At 42.4% G+C, this 19931-nt stretch overlaps 1 protein-coding gene across 2 annotated transcripts in view; it reads left to right on the top strand.

Annotated features, from left to right (window-relative positions):
- The first annotated feature begins 221 nt into the window (after positions 1 to 221).
- The window catches only part of DDC (dopa decarboxylase), an 83006-nt gene continuing 63296 nt past the window's right edge, over positions 222 to 19931 (top strand). The window contains exon 1 of one of the 2 annotated variants that reach the window (XM_075271142.1): positions 222 to 251. The gene's annotated coding sequence lies outside the window, so the exon portion shown is untranslated. Of the gene's footprint in view, positions 252 to 16076; positions 16143 to 19931 lie in introns of those variants that run through there. The other variant, XM_075271143.1, reaches the window with a different exon arrangement.

Below are 19931 nucleotides of genomic sequence, written 5' to 3'. Positions count from 1 at the left end.
GTTCTAAGGTTGTATGAATTTTGCTTCTCGTACCTTTCTCATCTCCTTAGAGTGTTCTCCACTAATCATCTTATTTGTATTCTACAGTACAATGATAATACACAGCTCCTGTTCAGGAGAGATGACATGTAAGTGTGTGTGATTGGTCAGAGGAGGTGGACATGCTGACTATATAGGAGTGAACAGCTTTCCCACTGTATCATATGTGAGAGTGCAGCTACTGGAGATCCAGGGGATTTACACTGGAAACTGTAAGTAACATTCTCCTCCAGCAGCTTTGTGACTACCTAATCCCAAGAGGATAAATAACTGGATTACTGTAGCTCTGAGCCTTCTTGTTCTATTACACTGCTACTATACCTAATATATGACAGTATAGGGTGAACTCTGTGTTTATTACATCTGATTTCCATGTCAAGTACCATATTGAGATGTATCCTAAATGCATTTCTTTTTACATGCAATTCCTCTATCTATCTATCTATCTATCTATCTATCTATCTATCTATCTATCTGTCAGTATATTTGCCTTAAAAATATTAATACTTGCTAAGCTTATTTTAATTAAAAAACAAACCTTTATTCACTGTCTTGATAAATGTACATGTGTCCATAGAACTAGTTCTCCCAAAGCTTGTCTGTTATACATTATTTTATAAGCAACTGATTTAGTGGAGTTAGTATTTAGGTTTTCTGAATATTTATATGTGCCACGAGTCATTGATTTATGAATTTATACAACTGTCATGGGTTCAGTATTTGCTTATATCTTCATTTAAGGTTTCGGCAGATGCAAATTCCCCCCCAAAAGTTAGATTTTTCTCTAAATGTATGTCTTCTGTTTAGAACTGTATTACAGCTGTTTGGATGCAGTTTAATTCCACATTGTTATGTTGATATCACATAATGATCAGTTGATCTGTTTGTATCAGGGGTTTTTTTGTTAAAAAAAAAAAAAAAAAAACTTAATTGAATGGTTTCAGCAAACCCCCTCCAAAAAACTGGTTCCTTATCTGAAATAAAAATGGTGTTGTGAAAGCAGCCTTAAAAAACATATCCCTGTCATTAAATGTCCATTATAAAAAAGAAAAAAGAAATGTGGGCAGGAAAAAAGAACCAACAAAAATATTTTAAATTTATTAGAAAATACATATATTCATGTGCAACATTGATATATATTCCATAACATTAAAGCACAATTAATGAAAAAACATTGGCCAGTGTGAGGAAATTGCTATAAATGATCAATACAAGATATATCTATATATAGAGACGTAGCAGAGTTAACCTGAACTTCTGCAATGAATTAAGATGCTGCAGCGTGATATCAGATTGTGTCCAAACAAACTAAACCAATCACAAATGAATAAAGTACAGCCCATTGTATATAGCCGACCTCTACGCTATTCATTTTTCCAAGGGATCGGTTTGTTTTGGAACTATTAATTTCACAATCAATCTATAATATATATATATTTATGGCGATCTCACTCTGGCCAGTGTTTAAGTAATTGTGCTTCGTGCTCTTGAGCTAATATAGATGTTACAGATGAATTCAACAATTTTAATGTATTTTCTAATAAATTTTGAATGTTTTAATGATATGTTCACTCCTTTTTCCTTCCCAAGTTTCCTTTAATTTTACATGTTTAATTTTTATTACTTTTGGAACATAGTGTTTTACAGTCAAAGGAAACAAAGCATTAAATCTCATGGTGATCAATTTCTATGAATAGTGAGTTTAAATGTACAATTTTGGGGGGTTTTCATTGTAACGTTGGTTTTGTCTCAGATTTTTTTTTTTTTAAAGAACCATCATATCACTTTTGGGGACTCCTTCAGCTGAATAAGTTTTATGTTAAAAGTGTCCACATGTTATAGGGCAACACGATGGCTCAGTAGTTAGCATTGCAGCATTGGAGTCCTGGGTACGAATCCCGCCATGAACAACATCTGCAAGGATTTTGTATGTTCTCCCTGTGTTTGCGTGAATTTCCTCCCATTCTACAATACATACTGATAGGGGAAAAAATGTAGATTGTGAACCCTATATGGGGCTTACAATTTACAATAAAAAAAAAAAAGTGTTCACATTAGAGATGAGCGAATACTGTTCGGAATGGCCGTTTCGAATAGCACGCTCTCTTAGGAATGAATGGACGCAGCCAGCATGCAGGGGGTTAAGCAGACGGATGCCGGCGCCGGCTGCATCCATTCATTCCTATGGCAGCGTGCTATACGAAACGGCTGTTTCGAATAGTATTCGCTCATCTCTAACTTCACATGTTGTAAAATAAATGTAAATATATAACTGGATCACATGATTATGCTGCAAATTTATGAGTATGTTTACAATACAATTACTACAATTCCATCACTTTCAAGTTAAATGATATTGTAATTAACATCACATGCTTGTTGAAGCCCCATTTAATTGCCTACATTTTTTGTGTGTGGGCAAAGTAACTGTGCAAAGCAAAGCAAAGTATGTGAAATAGTGGGAAAAGCTCCATAGTCACACTCATTTACTATGCACAATTTATGAATATTTATGATCTGACATTATTATTACTCTACTCTAGATTCAGTAACAGGATTTGCACTTTGATCATGAACCTGGCACATGCTGCCATTGAAAATATATTACCCAATTGTTTTTAGTAAAGACATTGAATAGATAAGTTGTACCGGGGCCACACGGTGGCTCAGTGGTTAGCACTGCAGCCTTGCAGCGCTGGAGTCCTGGTGTTCAAATCCCACCAAGAGCAGAAAAACCATCTGCAAGGAGTTTGTATGTTCTCCCCGTGTTTGCATGGATTTCCATCCCATATTCCAAAAAGACATACTGACAGGGAAAAATGTACATTGTGAGCCCTATGTGGGGCTCACAATCTACATGAAAAAAAAAAAAAAAAAAAAGTTGTACCATGTTTCTGCAAAAATAAGTCCTCCCTGAAAATAAGCCCTAGCTAGCTTTTGCAGGTTTGAAAAATAAGCCCGGGCTACAGTTGGTTTAACCCCTTTCTGACATCTGCCGTGCGATTATGGAGGATGCTGGGTCCTTACAGATAGATACTGTACCAGGACTCCACTGTACAGTGGAGACTTAGAGCTAATCTGCGATCAGAGTCCACTTGGATCACAGGCATTGCTAAATGTGACAAAGTATGACAACTGTTCCTGATGAGGACCAGCATTGTACTTTCTTCTTTGCTGGTGGCCTCCGTAGTTATTGTATCAAGTGCTAATGCCTGCAATCAGAGTCTACTCTGATCGCGGGCATTATTGAGTGTGTGTCCCCCCGAAAGTATAACAAGTGCACCCGTACGTTTGTCAATGCAAGCTGGCTCCCGCACGGCGACATCGTGGTAGCCAACTTTTTCCCTTGACAGTTTAGAACCCATGTATATCTATCTTATATGTGATGGTACATAAGACTGCTCCACTATTATTCCTCTAAGCCTATTCACCTGCATTGGCAGTTTGATTGAATTGACATCCCATCAGGAGTAATAACATGGTCCTATGTTTGTAGGTGGTAGATGAAATATGTTATAACATCATATGTTATACACATAAAAAAATGTCAACAGAGTGGATGTCTAGGATGATATAATGAGTGATCTACGACTAAATAGTATTTTCCACCTAGAACCATCAACTTTATGTACTCTTATGTAGTACTGACAATGCCATTACTTTTGTGACATAATGACAATATCAATTGTATTTTATACTTGGGAACATGGTGTATACTGGCACCTTTATTCTTGATATCATGAAAGAGAACCATAAAAAGGCATGATAGGGTTGAATGTCCTATCTAATATGTTGAAAGTGACCATATTAATTTCTAATTGTATGGGAATTTATGGTGCATAAAGGATTTAGGATGCATAAATCATAAAAATTCATGGAATGTCAATTGGTCATTCAGACTAAAAAGCTTGACTCGCCTCTCTTTGGAGGACTTTCCTCTCAAAATTTTCCCCTCTGAGAGACGGATGCAGTACTACAAGTGCTTGGAATATGATACAAGTGTTATCACCTCCATGGTTTTCAATAATGTGATGAACAACAGGAGTGTTTTCTTCCCTGTTGGTGTCCGCAATTTGTTCTAAAATTCGTCTGCTGAACTTTCTGATGTTTTTTCACAGGATGAAAGGTGACAACCCCCTTGTTTTACAATTATATTGTATTGGGTATCTACCTTCTGTTTTATTATTCGGATATGTCTTGCTGGCATCTGTGTAATTACATGCTCAATATGAGCCACATCTGTCAGGCACTGACAGATGTGTGCTACCCAACCTACAGATGAGTGAACAGTCAAATATTCGATATTCGTTTCAAATAGCCCCTCAATATTCGACTATTCGAACGAATATCGAATCCCATTATAGTCTTTTTTTTTTTTTTTTAATGTACCGTATATACTCGAGTATAAGCCGAGTTTTTCAGCTCAGTTTTTGGGCTGAAAAAGTCTGCCTCAGCTTATATTCGGGTCATTACGGTAATACCGTAGTTACAGACCCGGCATACAGACATGGGGGTTGGTGCCGGGCCGCAGAAACGCCACGTTCATAGCAGAAGTCCCGGTGCCTTCTAGCAGAAGTACCGTAAGTACTTCTGTAGTTTTCAATGTACAGCATCACCATGGCGATGCTGCGGGCCCGGCACCCGCCCCGGTGTCTGGATGCCGGGTCTGTGCTGCGTGGTCTGTAGCTATAATGGCGACCGCTCTGCTCCAGAGCGGTCACCATTAGAATCGGCACCTCCACTGTAACTCTTACAGTGGTAATGCCGGAGTTACAGTGGAGATGCCCTCCGCTGCGGGGAAGCTGCCATGCCCCTGGAGAGAGGAGAGAGTGGACGCAACCGCTCTCTCAAATGCGGCCCTGAAGCGCTGGGTTATCCCTGGCTGCCAGCAGGAGCGCGTACCTCAAAGAAGACCTCGGCCGCCGGAGCTGAAGGAGAGATCCCCGGCAGGAGCACGTACCTGAAGACCTCAGCATGCAAAAGAAAAGCTGGCCATCGGCAAAAGCGCTGAGAGGAAATCCAGGCAGCCGAGTCTGCTGAGGATTCCCCTCAGCGCTTTTGCCGGTGGCCGGCCACAGTTCCCCTTCAGGGAAAACAAAGTTATCTAACTGCCCCTTCTTTGAGACTGTTTTTTTTTCCCCCCACTTGGAATTCAGCCTGGCTGAATATAGGGGATCTGCAGTGCTCCTATTCCATCATGAAGGGGTACTGCAGATACGCCTATACAGTCAGGCTGAATTCCAAGTGGGAAAAAAAAAACAGTCCTCAAGCTCAGGGAAGGGGCAGACAGACAACCAAAACACCCCCTCCCCTTCCCCAGCACCCAGCATCTACTGCACCCAAAAACTCCGACCATTTTAATTTTTGAAATTTTCCAGTAGCTGCTGCATTTCCCCCCCTCGGCTTATACTCGAGTCAATAAGTTTTCCCAGTTTTTTGTGGTAAAATTAGGGGGGGTCGGCTTATATTCGGGTCGGCTTATACTCGAGTATATACGGTAGATTGTGAGCCCCACATAGAGCTCACAGTGTACATTTTTCCCTATCAGTATGTCTTTGGAATATGGGATGGAAATCCATGCAAACACGGGGAGAACATACAAACTCCTCGCAGATGGTTTTACGCCCTTGAGGGATTTGAACACCAGGACTCCTACATTGCAAGGCTGCAGTGCTAACCACTGAGCCACCGTGTAGCACCCTAATCCCATTATAGTCTATGGGGAAAAAAAGCTTTGTTTCAGGGGAAACCACTATTCGACTCAGGAGAGTCACCAAGTCCACAATGACACCTCAGCAAATGATGACAACACCTCTGGAATGCAACTGGGACAGCAGGGGAAGCATGTCTGGGGGCATCTAACATGCATAAGTCCCTGTATTACACCACTAATAATGTGGGAGCTGACTTTTTCCCCATAGGAATGCATTGACCCGCGTTGATTGGCCGAATGCCATACAGTGTACAGCATTCGGCCAATCAACGCTGGTTCTGCCGGAGGCTCGTCTGTGAGGAGGCGGAGTCTAAGATCAGTCCACAGTAGTCTCCATTGTAGTCCAATCTCAGGTATAGCAGAGCTGGCACATATAATGGGCTGCCTTGAGCCCCAAAGAGCTGTTTGAGTAACATTCCCACCTAAGTAAAGCTAATTCCTAGTTAACCCTGCCTGTACATCTATCGCTGTCTCACAGTCACATAGTTCACAGTCTCATATGAACCGAATCTGAAATCCACCATTCGTATAAAATGGAGGTCACCTGATTTAGCCAGCCAATTACTTTTTCCGATTTTATTTTTCGATGCCTCCGTTGTCGTAGTTCCTGTTCCACCTTCCCTGCACAGTGCAAAAAAAGCGCCAGGGAAGGTGGGAGGGGATACAAATTTTTAGTGCGTTTGTCGCGTGGTATTCGGAATCGAATATCTCAAACAGCCTGATATTCGATCGAATACCAATTCGATCGAACGCCGTTCGCACATCTCTATCCCAACCTCATAGTTAAACTTCTTACCAGTGCAATGTGACTATGTACCAACTGATCTTGTAGGCTGAGTCCCCTTCTGAAGGCTATGTATGGAACTTGTCCCTTAAAATGTCCAATGTCTGGGTCTACTCTGAAGACAACTCAGAAAGTCTGGAGAACTGGTCTCACTTGTCTGTGTGCTGAGTCATAAGTACCAATGCCACCATACTGCTCTAAGCCATTTCTGTAATGCCCTTGGAAGCTAATGGACGCTAAGGAGACAGTGTAGCTGTTTAGGTATGCTGTAGTTCTATTGAAACAGGGTAGCAAAGCTGTGATACACTCTTTCTATAGCTCCCATTCACCACTGTAGAAACAGCATACAGCAGTGCTGCTCATTTGTTTCCAGAAGTATTGCCTTGATGGTTGTTACCTGGGGACAGCTCTTCCCAAAATGGAAAAAAAATCAGCTACTCAAAACACATAGATCCATTTGGGGTAAATACAAAAAAAATAAACAGGAAGGACTAGTCCAGCAGCCCAGAAGATAGAAGTGATCGATAGTTTCACAAATTGAACTCCAAGGAAATAGGAGAGGGCACAAACTTTAACTACATATGTACTCATGTCATGGACCTTTCCATCTTGGCAATGATTTGCAGAGATCAGAATTACTATTCAAGAATAGCACTTGAATCTTAAATGGGATAGTTAAAAATAACAGATGCATAAGGCTATAACCTGCTGTTCACCTGGGGATTCTGCTCCCCATTCACTTTTCGGGCAGAAAGTGGGCAGAAACTCAATATAGTCTATGGGGTCCGCAGGTAACCGCTTTTTAAAAGCAAATTAGTTTTTCGTTTGGGGGTTCCACAAGTAGACCCCAGAATGGAAACCCGAACGCAGGTGTGAACCCAGTGTAATATATAATATTCTTAACCACCCTATTTTTTTTTAACATATTAATAAAATGAAGTTTAGCTAATATTTTATCAGACTAAAGTCAAAAGCTTCACCAAGCTGCTGTGGGATATGGCTAGTAAGCATTGTTTACAACAGTCATATCTAGAGTAACAACCGTAGAAGATGTAATTGCAAACAGAATATTAAGGGTATGTTCACATAGTGGAATCTGTCGTTCATTTTGAGGCGCATTCCACCCCAATATCAGTGACAGACTCTGCCTTGATCGGGGCAGGATGCTAAAAAAAAATCAGTGTTCTGCTTGATCCGCGGCTCATGACAGCCCTATTCAGTGGTGTAAAGTTGTTGTGCATTGTCGATACTCTGCTTCAGCCAGAGGGAGCATAGAGAAGTGGGCAGAACTGAAGAGGAAACTGAGGTAGATGTCCACTTCAAATTTCTTTTCATTATGTGAAGGAAGCCTAATAAAGAATAATTATTTACATTCAAGTGTCCAAGAAAAATAGCAATTTTTGCTTTTATTGTTACACTGTAGCAAATGGTTACATTTTGAGATGGCGGATACACATTTATTTGTACTGGGCATATTTATTATCATTTCTTCCCTTCTAAGTCAGATAATGTTGCAATTGTAATTAATATCACATGTCTGTTGAATCTATGCCCCATTTTATTGCCTTAATGATTTTTACCATATGTGCAAAGTAAATGTGTTTTTGGATGTTTGGATGTTCGGATGTTTGTTCCTCAATCACCGAAAAACCGCTACACCGATTTGGCTCAAATTTTCCACAAACATAGCTAATACACTGTATTGCGCAATAGGCTACTTTTCGTCACAATAACGCACATACGTTTTTCCCACGACCCACACAAACATCCAACTCACATCACCATCTCTGCAAAATCACACACTTTGGCCCATAGCAAGCCCCTAAACTTCACATTCCTCTCTACAACCTAGCCCCTAACCACACACAATCACATTCACATACAGTCCTATGAAAAAGTTTGGGCACCCCTATTAATCTTAATCATTTTTTGTTCTAAATATTTTGGTGTTTGCAACAGCCATTTCAGTTTGATATATCTAATAACTGATGGACACAGTAATATTTCAGGATTGAAATGAGGTTTATTGTACTAACAGAAAATGTGCAATATGCATTAAACCAAAATTTGACCGGTGCAAAAGTATGGGCACCCTTATCATTTTATTGATTTGAATTCCCCTAACTACTTTTTACTGACTTACTGAAGCACAAAATTGGTTTTGTAACCTCACTGAGCTTTGAACTTCATAGCCAGATGTATCCAATCATAAGAAAAGGTATTTAAGGTGGCCAATTGCAAGTTGATCTCCTATTTGAATCTCCTCTGAAGAGTGGCATCATGGGCTACTCAAAACAACTCTCAAATGATCTGAAAACAAAGATTGTTCAACATAGTTGTTCAGGGGAAGGATACAAAAAGTTGTCTCAGAGATTTAACCTGTCAGTTTCCACTGTGAGGAACATAGTAAGGAAATGGAAGAGCACAGGGACAGTTCTTGTTAAGCCCAGAAGTGGCAGGCCAAGAAAAATATCAGAAAGGCAGAGAAGAAGAATGGTGAGAACAGTCAAGGACAATCCACAGACCACCTCCAAAGAGCTGCAGCATCATCTTGCTGCAGATGGTGTCACTGTGCATCGGTCAACTATACAGCGCACTTTGCACAAATAGAAGCTGTATGGGAGAGTGATGAGAAAGAAGCCGTTTCTGCACGTACGCCACAAATAGAGTTGCCTGAGGTATGAAAAAGCACATTTGGACAAGGCAGCTTCATTTTGGAAACAAAAATTGAGTTGTTTGGTTATAAAAAAAGGCGCTATGCATGGCGTCCAAAAAGAAACAGCATTCCAAGAAAAACACATGCTACCCACTGTAAAATTTGGTGGAGGTTCCATCATGCTTTGGGGCTGTGTGGCCAATGCCGGCATCGGGAATCTTGTTAAAGTTGAGAGTCGCATGGATTCCACTCAGTATCAGCAGATTCTTGAGAATAATGTTCAAGAATCAGTGACGAAGTTGAAGTTACGCCGGGGATGGATATTTCAGCAAGACAATGATCCAAAACACCGCTCCAAATCCTCAGGCATTCATGCAGAGGAACAATTACAATGTTCTGGAATGGCCATCCCAGTCCCCAGACCTGAATATCATTGAACATCTGTGGGATGATTTGAAGCGGGCTGTCCATGCTCGGCGACCATCTAACTTAACTGAATTTGAATTGTTTGTCCAAAATACCTTTATCCAGGATCCAGGAACTGATTAAAAGCTACAGGAAGCGACTAGAGGCTGTTATCTTTGCAAAAGGAGGATCTACTAAATATTAATGTCACTTTTCTGTTGAGGTGCCCATACTTTTGCACCGGTCAAATTTTGGTTTAATGCATATTGCACATTTTCTGTTAGTACAATAAACCTCATTTCAATCCTGAAATATTACTGTGTCCATCAGTTATTAGATATATCAAACTGAAATGGCTGTTATAAACACCAAAATATTTAGAACTAAAAATGATTAAGATTAATAGGGGTGCCCAAACTTTTTCATAGGACTGTATACTTCAGCACTTTCACACTCACCTTCACCATCCTGCAGGAGCCGACCTGTTTCACTCTCCAGCTCAGCCATCTTTACCGAGCCCCACCACTGGGAGGATCCGCGGCTCCGCCCACCAGACTACTCCACTCTCTTCACACACTGTCACGAACATGGCGGCTGGCTGCATGGTTCCATACGCCGCTCATATGCCGGCCGCCACACATTGCCTCAGGCCGGCATACCATACAGCAGCGGAACCCAGCCGAACACGGCCAGCCGCACGTAACCCCTGTACTCTGCGGCTGGGAAAACAGACGCCTCGAGTAACACCACGCATGACTGCTGAAGCTGCATCTGCGACACACACAGCTCCCCGGCATCATCATGGTAAGTGCTGTGGGGACACTGATCGGCAGGTTGCTTAGCGGAGGCGGGGGGTTACAACAGGTGGTGTGTAATGGGGGGGAGGTGGTAGTGGTTAGGGAGGGGTTCTGCTGGGGGGGAAATGGTACCACAGGGCCGAGGGTGCGTAGAGGGGGGGGGCCAGATTGCACATGTGGAAGGGAGGGGGGGGTTACGGTCACGGGTGGCTGGTGCTGGGGGGGAAGGGGGAGATGTAGGAGGTCACTGTAATCTCTATATGAGGGCCGGGGGAGCGGGTGGTGGGTAAGGGCAGGGCCGGGGACGCAGGTAGCGGGAAAGAGAGGGGGCCGAGGCGCAGCAGCAAGGCCACTGCCTCCCGACCCACCATCCTGTAAGAGGGGCTCGCCACAGCCGCAAAGAAAAGGACGTGGGGGGGCCGCGCTGCAGGTGGTTCGCGCCAGGGTCAGGGGGGCTGCGGAGGAAGTCGTGGGTAGGAGGGGACAACAAACTGAGGGCAGAGATGGGGGAACAAGAAATATAAGCAGTTCACCGCCACCGCCAACCCGTAGATGAAGTCGCGGGTAACTGCTAGTATGTACTATATGTAAGAGTGTGTAACAATAACGTACGAAATCAGACCTTAGATCTCCTAATACAAAGCAGCTCATCTGTTTAAGGGTGCATTCACACTGAGTAAACGCGCGTGTATTTTTGCAAAATACACGTGTAAAAATACATGTGTAAAAATAAGACTCCCATTGACTTCAATGACATTTTACAGGCGTATTTTTACAAGTGTATTTTTACAGGCGTATTTTTACATGTGTAAAAAAAATATAATTGAAGTCAATGGGAGTCTTATTTTTACACGTGTATTATTTTGCAAAAATACATGCGCGTTTACTCCGTGTGAAGGCTCCATTACGCCTTTATAACTTCACTTTGATGCAGCAGAAAGATTACAGAAGGACACTAATGGTTGGGGCAACATGGTGGCTCATTGGTTAGCATTGCAGTGCTGGAGTCCTGGGTTCGAATCCCATCAGGAACAATATCTGCAAGGAGTCTGTATGTTCTCCCCGTGTTTGCGTGGATTTTCTCCCATATGATGGGGCCAATTTATGGTGCACAAACAACCTGATACGTTCCTTTTACAGTGAATGGAGCAACAGGTGAAAACTGTTGTAACTGATGACAATTGTAGTCAACACGCCGACCAGTTTTTGTCCTCATACACAATATAGCATGTTCCCTTCTATATTCTATATGCAGGTTAATTAAGATTTTCTAGCTCATTCATCATATCTTTGATCCTTTGTTTTTCTCGTGTTTGCTTTTCCCCTCCTTACAGACACTGTGTAAAATGCATCCTTGTTGATTACCCGAATAGTTGCTGTGGTTACAGTTTAACACTTTCACTGCTAGAATTTTTTGTTTTATTTGTTGCTGTGTTAAGTTTAGGGATCATTTGTGAAACCTATTTCCCAAACACACCTTATATGAATATATAGAACTGATGAATTCTTAATTATATAATGATTTAGAAGAGTATGTATATGCAAAATTTCCATGTAAAGGATGACCGCTTTAACAAAAACTGACTAAAATACTTGCCCCTTTATTTTTCTGCCTCTGCAGGGTTAAACAAATTTCACAGGGAATTCTTTCATTTGTACCTCTTTAAATTGAATTGATGATCATGTCATACATCATACTGCAGGCAAATCCTTTATTCCTGAAATTAGGTAGAAATTATTGTCAGTTTTACCTCCCCCCCTCGTCACTAATAGTATTATTGCAGTGTCTGTAGCTTAAGGTAGACTGTCTTTTCTGATATTAATCTGATTTCCTCCATAACACTGTTAGTATATGCGGTGGACAAAGAAGCTGTGCCTGCACCATCAGCACCGGTTGTCAGCTGTGTATTACAGCTGGCTACTGTGGCCAGAATCAGAGATTACTCTGAGGCTTTAAAAAAAAATCTTTATTTCTTATCCCTTTTTTCATAAAACAAAGATTTTAACAATAATTTCTTCTATTATTATCCTATTAATATTATAAAGGTGAAAGTTTGTGTGTTTGGATGTTTGATCCTCAATCACGCAAAACCCGCTCCACCGATTTGGCTGAAATCGAGTCACTACACTCGATTGCGCAATAGGCTACTTTTCTTCACAGAAAACAAGCATAGCACAGGAGAGTTCTGATTAAGTCAGGTACACATAATTAACTCTCATAAATCAGCCCAATTGTAGAAAGCACATTTCAACCGAAAAAACTAGAAGTATAGACGAAAGAGGGACATACAGTCCCAAAAGGTTGAAATATTCAACATATACAACAATAATTATGAAAAATGTTTTTTTATTCATGAAAAATTCATATTAAAAAAACATATATACACAAAATATGAAGAACAAGACACAGAACACCAAAATTCAAAAGAACCGGACAACCCACAGAAACGGGCATGCAACTGTCAAATCACCATAAACAGAATAAATATAGGTCTTGGCATTGAGGTTGTTGCTGATTGCCTATACAGATATAACTAAACTTGTATATGTTCAGTCATATGCCCTCCCCCATCTTACAGTAAATAAACGTAATCAGAAGTAGGGGAAAGGGCATTTCAATATTGAAAAAATATGCTATCAACACTATATAACATTCTATCACAGAGTGAAATAAGTCATATCACTCATGTAAGGCAAGTATAGGGTATGTATCCAGCATAGACCTATAACATTCGTCTCAGTAGTATACCGACGCAAGAAAAATGTACCTCTTACCCATTATAGAGTGATTCACAGGAGCCCGTGTCTGTGGGGAATCCCAACCCGACGCGCGTTTCAGCCGCGTGACCAGCCTTCTTCCGGGGGTGGAGTTGGGACGTGTACCCCAAACTCACATCACTATCTCTGCAATCTCACACACTTTGGACCATAGCAAGCCACAAAATTCATATTACCCTCTACAGCAGAGGTCAGCAACCCCTGGCACACATGCCAAGAGTGGCAATCCTGCCATATTTCACTGGCACGCCAGCAGCACAAGACCTGCAAGAGTTAAATGAAGTCCAAGCCTCCCTTCAGTGCTCTGCTAGAGCTGAGGCATAAGGACACTCCCCTTTGAGAGGGGTGCAGGAAACCCAGGGGGTGGAGCTTAATCGCTCAGGTCTGTGCCTGCTATAGTGATTGCTCCTGCCGTCTGAACCCTGCAAAGATTCCCCGAGGAGGACAGGAAGCTGCTAGCAAAGTGAAACTGAAAAACACACAGGTACATAGGATTACCGTATTTTCCGGACTATAAGCCGCACATAAAAACCTACGATTTCCTCAGAAATCGTAAGTGCGGCTTATAGTCCGGTGCGGCTTATATATGGATGGAAGCGGCGGCAAAGACTGCGTGCCGCTTCCATACATACATAAAAGGCACCGTAAGGGTGCATTCACACTATCGAACGCCGGCGTGTATCACAGCCGTACACGGCGGCGTTACAGCAGGGCTGCCGGACACTTCCTATTCATTTCTATGGGAGCAGGCATGCGAGCGCTCCCCATAGAAATGAATGGACAGACACTTCCCATTCATTTCTATGGGAGCCGGCATGCGAGCGCTCCCTATAGAAATGAATGGAAAAAAGCAGTCCATTCATTTCTATGGGGAGCGCTCGCATGCCTGCTCCCATAGAAATGAATAGGAAGTGTCCGGCAGCCCTGCTGTCACGCTGAAACAGAACGTGAAACTTACCCAGCGGTGCAGGGCGGGCGGGCATTCAGGCCTCCTCTGCCTCCGATGTTCCATCCTTCTCCTCCGGCGCTCGCTGATAATGGCCTGGGCGCATGCGCAATATCATAATGCTTCTACTGCGCATGTGCCCTGGCCATTATCAGCTTGCGAGCGCCGGAGGAGGACGGAACATCGGAGGAAGAGGAGGCCTGAATGCCCGCCCACCCTGCACCGCTCGGTAAGTTTCACATTCTGTTTCAGGCTTTTATTTTAAAACGGGGGGGGGGGGGGGTAGTTTAATCTAACGTTTACGGTTGGGCTCTATCAGCATGATTTTGCTGATAGAGCCCCTCCTCGCCTGCCGAGCGCTTCCAATAGAAGCGGCTGGCACGCGGGGGGTTAAGCGGCCGCTGGCAAAGTCTGCCTGCCGCCGCTTTCAATAAGATATAATGCGCACCGGACTGCGGCTTATAGTCCGGTGCGCCTTATATATGAACCGAGACGGACTATAAGGCGCTCATGGGCAATGCGGCTTATAGTCCAGTGCGCCTTATAGTCCGTAAAATACGGTACTATTCTCATTAATGTCAGGCATTTGGGGTTATTAGTTTAGTCTTAGTAACTCCATGTGCCTCACATTAATAGGAATAAACCCCATCATGTCCCTCATTAACCCCTGTGTGCCTCATGTAAAGGTTACTAATATGTGAGACATGGAGGTACTAATAAAAGACCTCAATAATGAAAATACTTAATTATTACCTCCAAGTCTTTCACATATCAGTAACTCTTACACAAGGGTTAATGTGAGGGACATGATGGGGTTAATTGCTATTAATAAGAGGCACATGGAGTTACTAAACTGTCATGCACAGGGCCAGACTTTATGTTGCTTGCTCAAGAGTATCCTGTGCCCAAAACTTACATGTACTGGTGGAAAATAACAAATCATACAATGTCGTATATTGACGTATATTAACCTGAAATACCTCTGTCCCAAAGACACTATGTACAGTTTCTCAGAACACCGTATAGCAGCTGAACTACAAATTACATTCAACACAAAAGTCTCACGTATTCTCAGAATTACAGAAACAACAAGATACAAAGTTACATTTCATATCCCATACCTTATACACAGTACGAAAACCTTACCTACGCGTGTATTTACCCACTTCTACAATCACCGCAGACGAAGTCGCGCTTACCAGCTAGTTATTATATAATTGTTGTTATCACAACTATAACAACCCGTAGTATAAAATAAAAATGTTTTATTGCGCAAAATGATAAGGTTAACTGCATAGGGAACGCTATGAAAGCAGATCCCTTTTATTCAGCTTATCCCCCTAGGCAGTGAGAGGGTTAACAGACACTGAGAAGATCAAACCACACTGTCCAGGGGTAGGAGCTGAGTGCAGTATGGGCATGTTTAGTTATGATACAGCAGTGCTCAGTAATCGAAGAAAATGCCCCCCCCACACACACACACACACACACACACACTCCAAGATTCTGATTTATTTAAATAAGGAATAAAACTGCATTTTCTATACATCCCTGGGACTCTGAAACATAAGAAAGGTATGGTTTATATTCTCATAACAGCGTCTACAGCTCTATGGCAGTGGTTTAACGTAGCTGGGGGCAATGATAGACCCCCTTTATTCTGTTTCTTACAAATGATGTAGTATCAGAGCATCTTGTTATAGTACCAATACATAAAAATTTAAATACAGTATATATCATAAATGTGCACAGTTTGAGCAGTGTGTATTATTTTCCAAGAGTCTGATTCCTGTTTTTGAAGTACGTAATAAAACATAAGTAGTTCTGCAAACTAAGTAAAATAAATGCCTTCTGGAATATTTATCCAGGAAAATGCGAGGTGTGCTAGTTATAGAGTGAGCAAACTCCATCTGAGGAAACAAAGTTCATTTACAGATAACACTTGTTGCAAAGAAAAGACGTCCGGTTAAATTCAGTACATTTGGGTTTAAAAGGCTGTTCCTTCTTGTTAAAAACCCCCCAAGGTATGTAATCTCTTATAACATAAGAAAACTGTGTAGAATATTTAAGTAAGCCTTCTGTATGCCAAATGAATTGGTAGTGGCACAGATTGTAACATGTAGTGTAAGCTGCAACATCTGGATCCTATAACAGTAATGTACTTCTCGACAATAACAAACAATAATTTAATGATTAGGCGCTAAAAGTTATTGTTTGTTATTGTGAAGAAGTACATCACTGTAATAGGATCCAGATGTTGCAGCTTACACTACATGTTACAATTTCTGACAACAAATACCTTGTACATGTCCAGGTTTGGTTTGCCGTAGTGGTCTGTAACATATAGTGGTGTGGACCCACTGTATAATCTAAGCACATGACTTTGGGTTACTCCTTAAGGTGCGCTCTAAATGATCCCCCAGCCTTCACCCTTTAATTTATATACAGTTATCTGATCTTCACTCCTAGAAACCAGCAGGTCGCTATCTCTAGAAATAGCCTGATGCAAATGACAAATAACCAAGGCGGGTCTAGAAATAGTAATGTGTAGCACTGAGAGATCAGGCAGAACTACTTCTGTTTTATTACATACTTCAAAAACAGAAATCAGACTCTTGGAAAATAATATACGCTGCTCAAACTGTGCACATTTATGATATAACTTTTTAGAGTGGGGTTAGATCATTACAGGTGTGTTTTTAAACCTGGGATAGTCTGTTAGTTTTCATGCCATGAGGGCTAGCAATGCCCTGAAACCGGTAGCCTTTGGAATGTAACCAGTCTACTCCATTAGTTACTTTGTAAATTTTTATGATGAAGCAAATAAAAGCTATATTTTATATTTACTCCTGAATCATTATGGATCCTTCCTGATAGACTCTGGATTTTATCTCCTTTTACGTTCATGATATACTGTATTTCTAATCATATGTATTGGTACTATTACAAGATGCTTTGATACTATAACATTTGTTTCCTGTAGGGCCAAATGTATATTCTATTTGAACCTTAACTGCCTTAACTTTTTCATAAAATATATAACTTTTTTCTAGGCATGTAAAATATGTCAATTTTTTGCATTCTTTTGCTTAATGTTGCACCATATGGTTGCACTTGTCGAAATCATCTAGATATTGTGTTGCAGTCCAGGCAGGCAGCTTGGATTATCATATCGATTCTCTGCTATCTGCATCAGCCACTGCTGATTTACCATGACAAATGTATACTGCTAGCCCTGATCTTGGACTGTACCTCAACTACTCCTTTGCCTGATCTCTCGATGCTACACATTACTATTTCTAGACCCGCCTTGGTTATTTGTCATTTGCATCGGGCTATTTCTAGAGATAGCAATCTGGTGGTTCCTTGTAGTGAAAATAGATAAGAAAAAAGATAACTGTATAATCAAATCAAATAGGCTTTATTGGCACGTCCGAATGGATATTTGGCATTGCCAAAGCTAGTAAAGTGGTGGTGGTGGTGGTGGGGGAGTTGGAGTCGAGGGAGAGAGTATAGGGGTGGTGGGGCGGGTGGTTTGGGGTATAACAGTCCGTGGAGTCTCATCTTCCTCTTGTTTGGTGACAGCTGGACACGTATTAGGCAGCGATCTCCACAGTGGCCTCTTCTTCTCCCAGTAGGATGTAGAGTTTCCTCTTCTCATCTGCAGATATGAAGTCTGGGATGTGGGCAGAGAGTCTTTGGTAGTAGATGGCCCTCACAGCTGAGTATTTGGTGCAGTGTAGTAGGAAATGGGCCCAGTCTTCTAGGGACCCCTGGTCACAGTGCTGGCACCGTCTGTTCTCCCGTGGCTTGTACGTCTGCCTGTGTCGCCCCGTCTCCATCTCCAGGTTGTGGGCGCTTAGTCTGTACTGGCTCAGGGTCTGTCTGTGTTTGGGGTGGCGTATTCTCTCCAGGTAGGTGGCCATGGTGTAGTCCCTTTGCAGTGACTGGTGCACAGTGAGTTTCTTGGAGTTATTTATTGCGCTTCTCCATTCCTCGATGTACCGCTCTTTGTCTCTCTCAATGACTCCTTTTATTTGAGCCTTGTTCAGGGCATGTTGGGGGTTTTGGCTTGGCAGATGGCTGATGCTTGGTTGGGGGTATCAGTTTTTCTCGGGGCTCTGTGGCTCAGCCAGGCTTGATGGTGGTAAGAGCCAGGACTGCTGCCCTGTATGTGTGTCCAGAATGATAGTGCCCTCTTCTGCATGGTGAGCCATAGGGGGAGTCTGCCTAGCTCTGCCCTGCAGGCCATGTTGGAGGTGCTGTGATGGACATGGAGCAGGTACTTGCAGAACTCCAGGTGGAAGGTCTCTGTTGGGCTGGAATCCCACTTTGACTGGTCTGGGTAGGTGGCTGGGCCCCAAACCTCACTGCCATAGAGAAGGATCGGGGAGATGACAGAGTCAAATATCTTCAGCCAGACCCTCACCGGTGGTTTGAGGTGGTACAGTTGTCTTCTGATGGCGTATAAGGTTCTGCAGGCTTTTCCTTTCAGGGTTTCTATTGCTGCTTTGAAGCTTCCTGATTGGCTGAGCTCCAGCCCCAGGTAGGTGTAGCTGTTGGTTTTCTCCAGTGTGGAGCAGTTCAGTGTGAATTTTGGGGTGGGGGATTTGTTATGGCCCTTCTTCTGAAATATTATGACTTTGGTCTTCTTCTGGTTGATGGGTAGGGCCCATGTGGTGCTGAATTTTTCCAGCACTGACAGGCTTTCTTGGAGGTCTTTCTCGGTGGGGGACAGGAGTAGGATGGTCGTCGGCGTATAGCAGGAACTTCACATCCTGATTGTTCAGGGTGAGGCCTGGGGTTGGTGAGGCCTCTAGGGATGTAGCCAGTTCATTGATGTATATAAATTAAAGGGTGAAAGCTGAAAGATAATTTAAAGCGCACCTTTAGGAGTAACCCAAGGTCATGTGCTTAGATTATACAGTGGGTCCACACCCACTACACGTTACAGACCACCCCAGTAAACCAAACCTGGACATATACAAGGTACTTGTTTGACAGAAATGGCAGAAGGACCAGCTGCTTCTGTATATGAACACCAGCTCTGTGCATCTACTGTAGATGCCCATTCTCTGCACCAGTTCAGTCTCAAGCTGCAGGCAGTCCATTACCTTCTCGGCCAGCACCACTACTACTATTTCTGTTCACTCTGTTATTTCTGGACCTTCCCTGCCACTGGGTCTGTATTATTACTTGGACCCCAAGGTCTGTCATGTATTGTTGATCAGTGTCTCGTATACTTCAATCAGCATAGAATACCTTACTGATCTTTCCAAGGTGGTGTTCATCTTTGCACTACTATTTGATGAAGCCTTGGGAGAAACACAGCCCTGAGAACATTGACAATCAGGCTGAACATCCTTAGTGGCTGCTCCATCTTCACCAGGAATCTTTGAGAGTAGGGTAGCATGCCATTTCTGTTGCATTTAGTTGGCCTGGAAGAATGACGCTCTATTGGTAGCCTTCTAGAGGGGATTGGCTGGCCACAGAAAAGATAAACTTGCTATTAGAGACATTCTTACTATTCTAGATATGCTTATTACCTATGCCACATGTATTGGCTTGAGCTTTTAGAGAGCCTGCCATAGAATATGCCCATAAAATGAGAACACCTAAATTGGCTCCCTTGTAGAAACATCTGTCACCTCCTACTCCTTCTGTATTTATAAGTCATGAACAAGAAACATCCTCATAAACATAAGGGCGTCTTGTGCCTGTTTTGAGAAGGTGAGGTACATTATGCTCTTATTGTCCCCCAAAGTTGTAGAAAACATCAAAGACTTTGTGTTGGTGCAAGAGACAAAGAGACA

The sequence above is a fragment of the Leptodactylus fuscus genome, chromosome 4 (genome assembly GCF_031893055.1).
Source record: "Leptodactylus fuscus isolate aLepFus1 chromosome 4, aLepFus1.hap2, whole genome shotgun sequence".
NCBI lineage: Eukaryota > Metazoa > Chordata > Amphibia > Anura > Leptodactylidae > Leptodactylus > Leptodactylus fuscus.
Note: the sequence above shows the minus strand (reverse complement) of the source record. Positions and strands in the feature narration are given on the sequence as shown.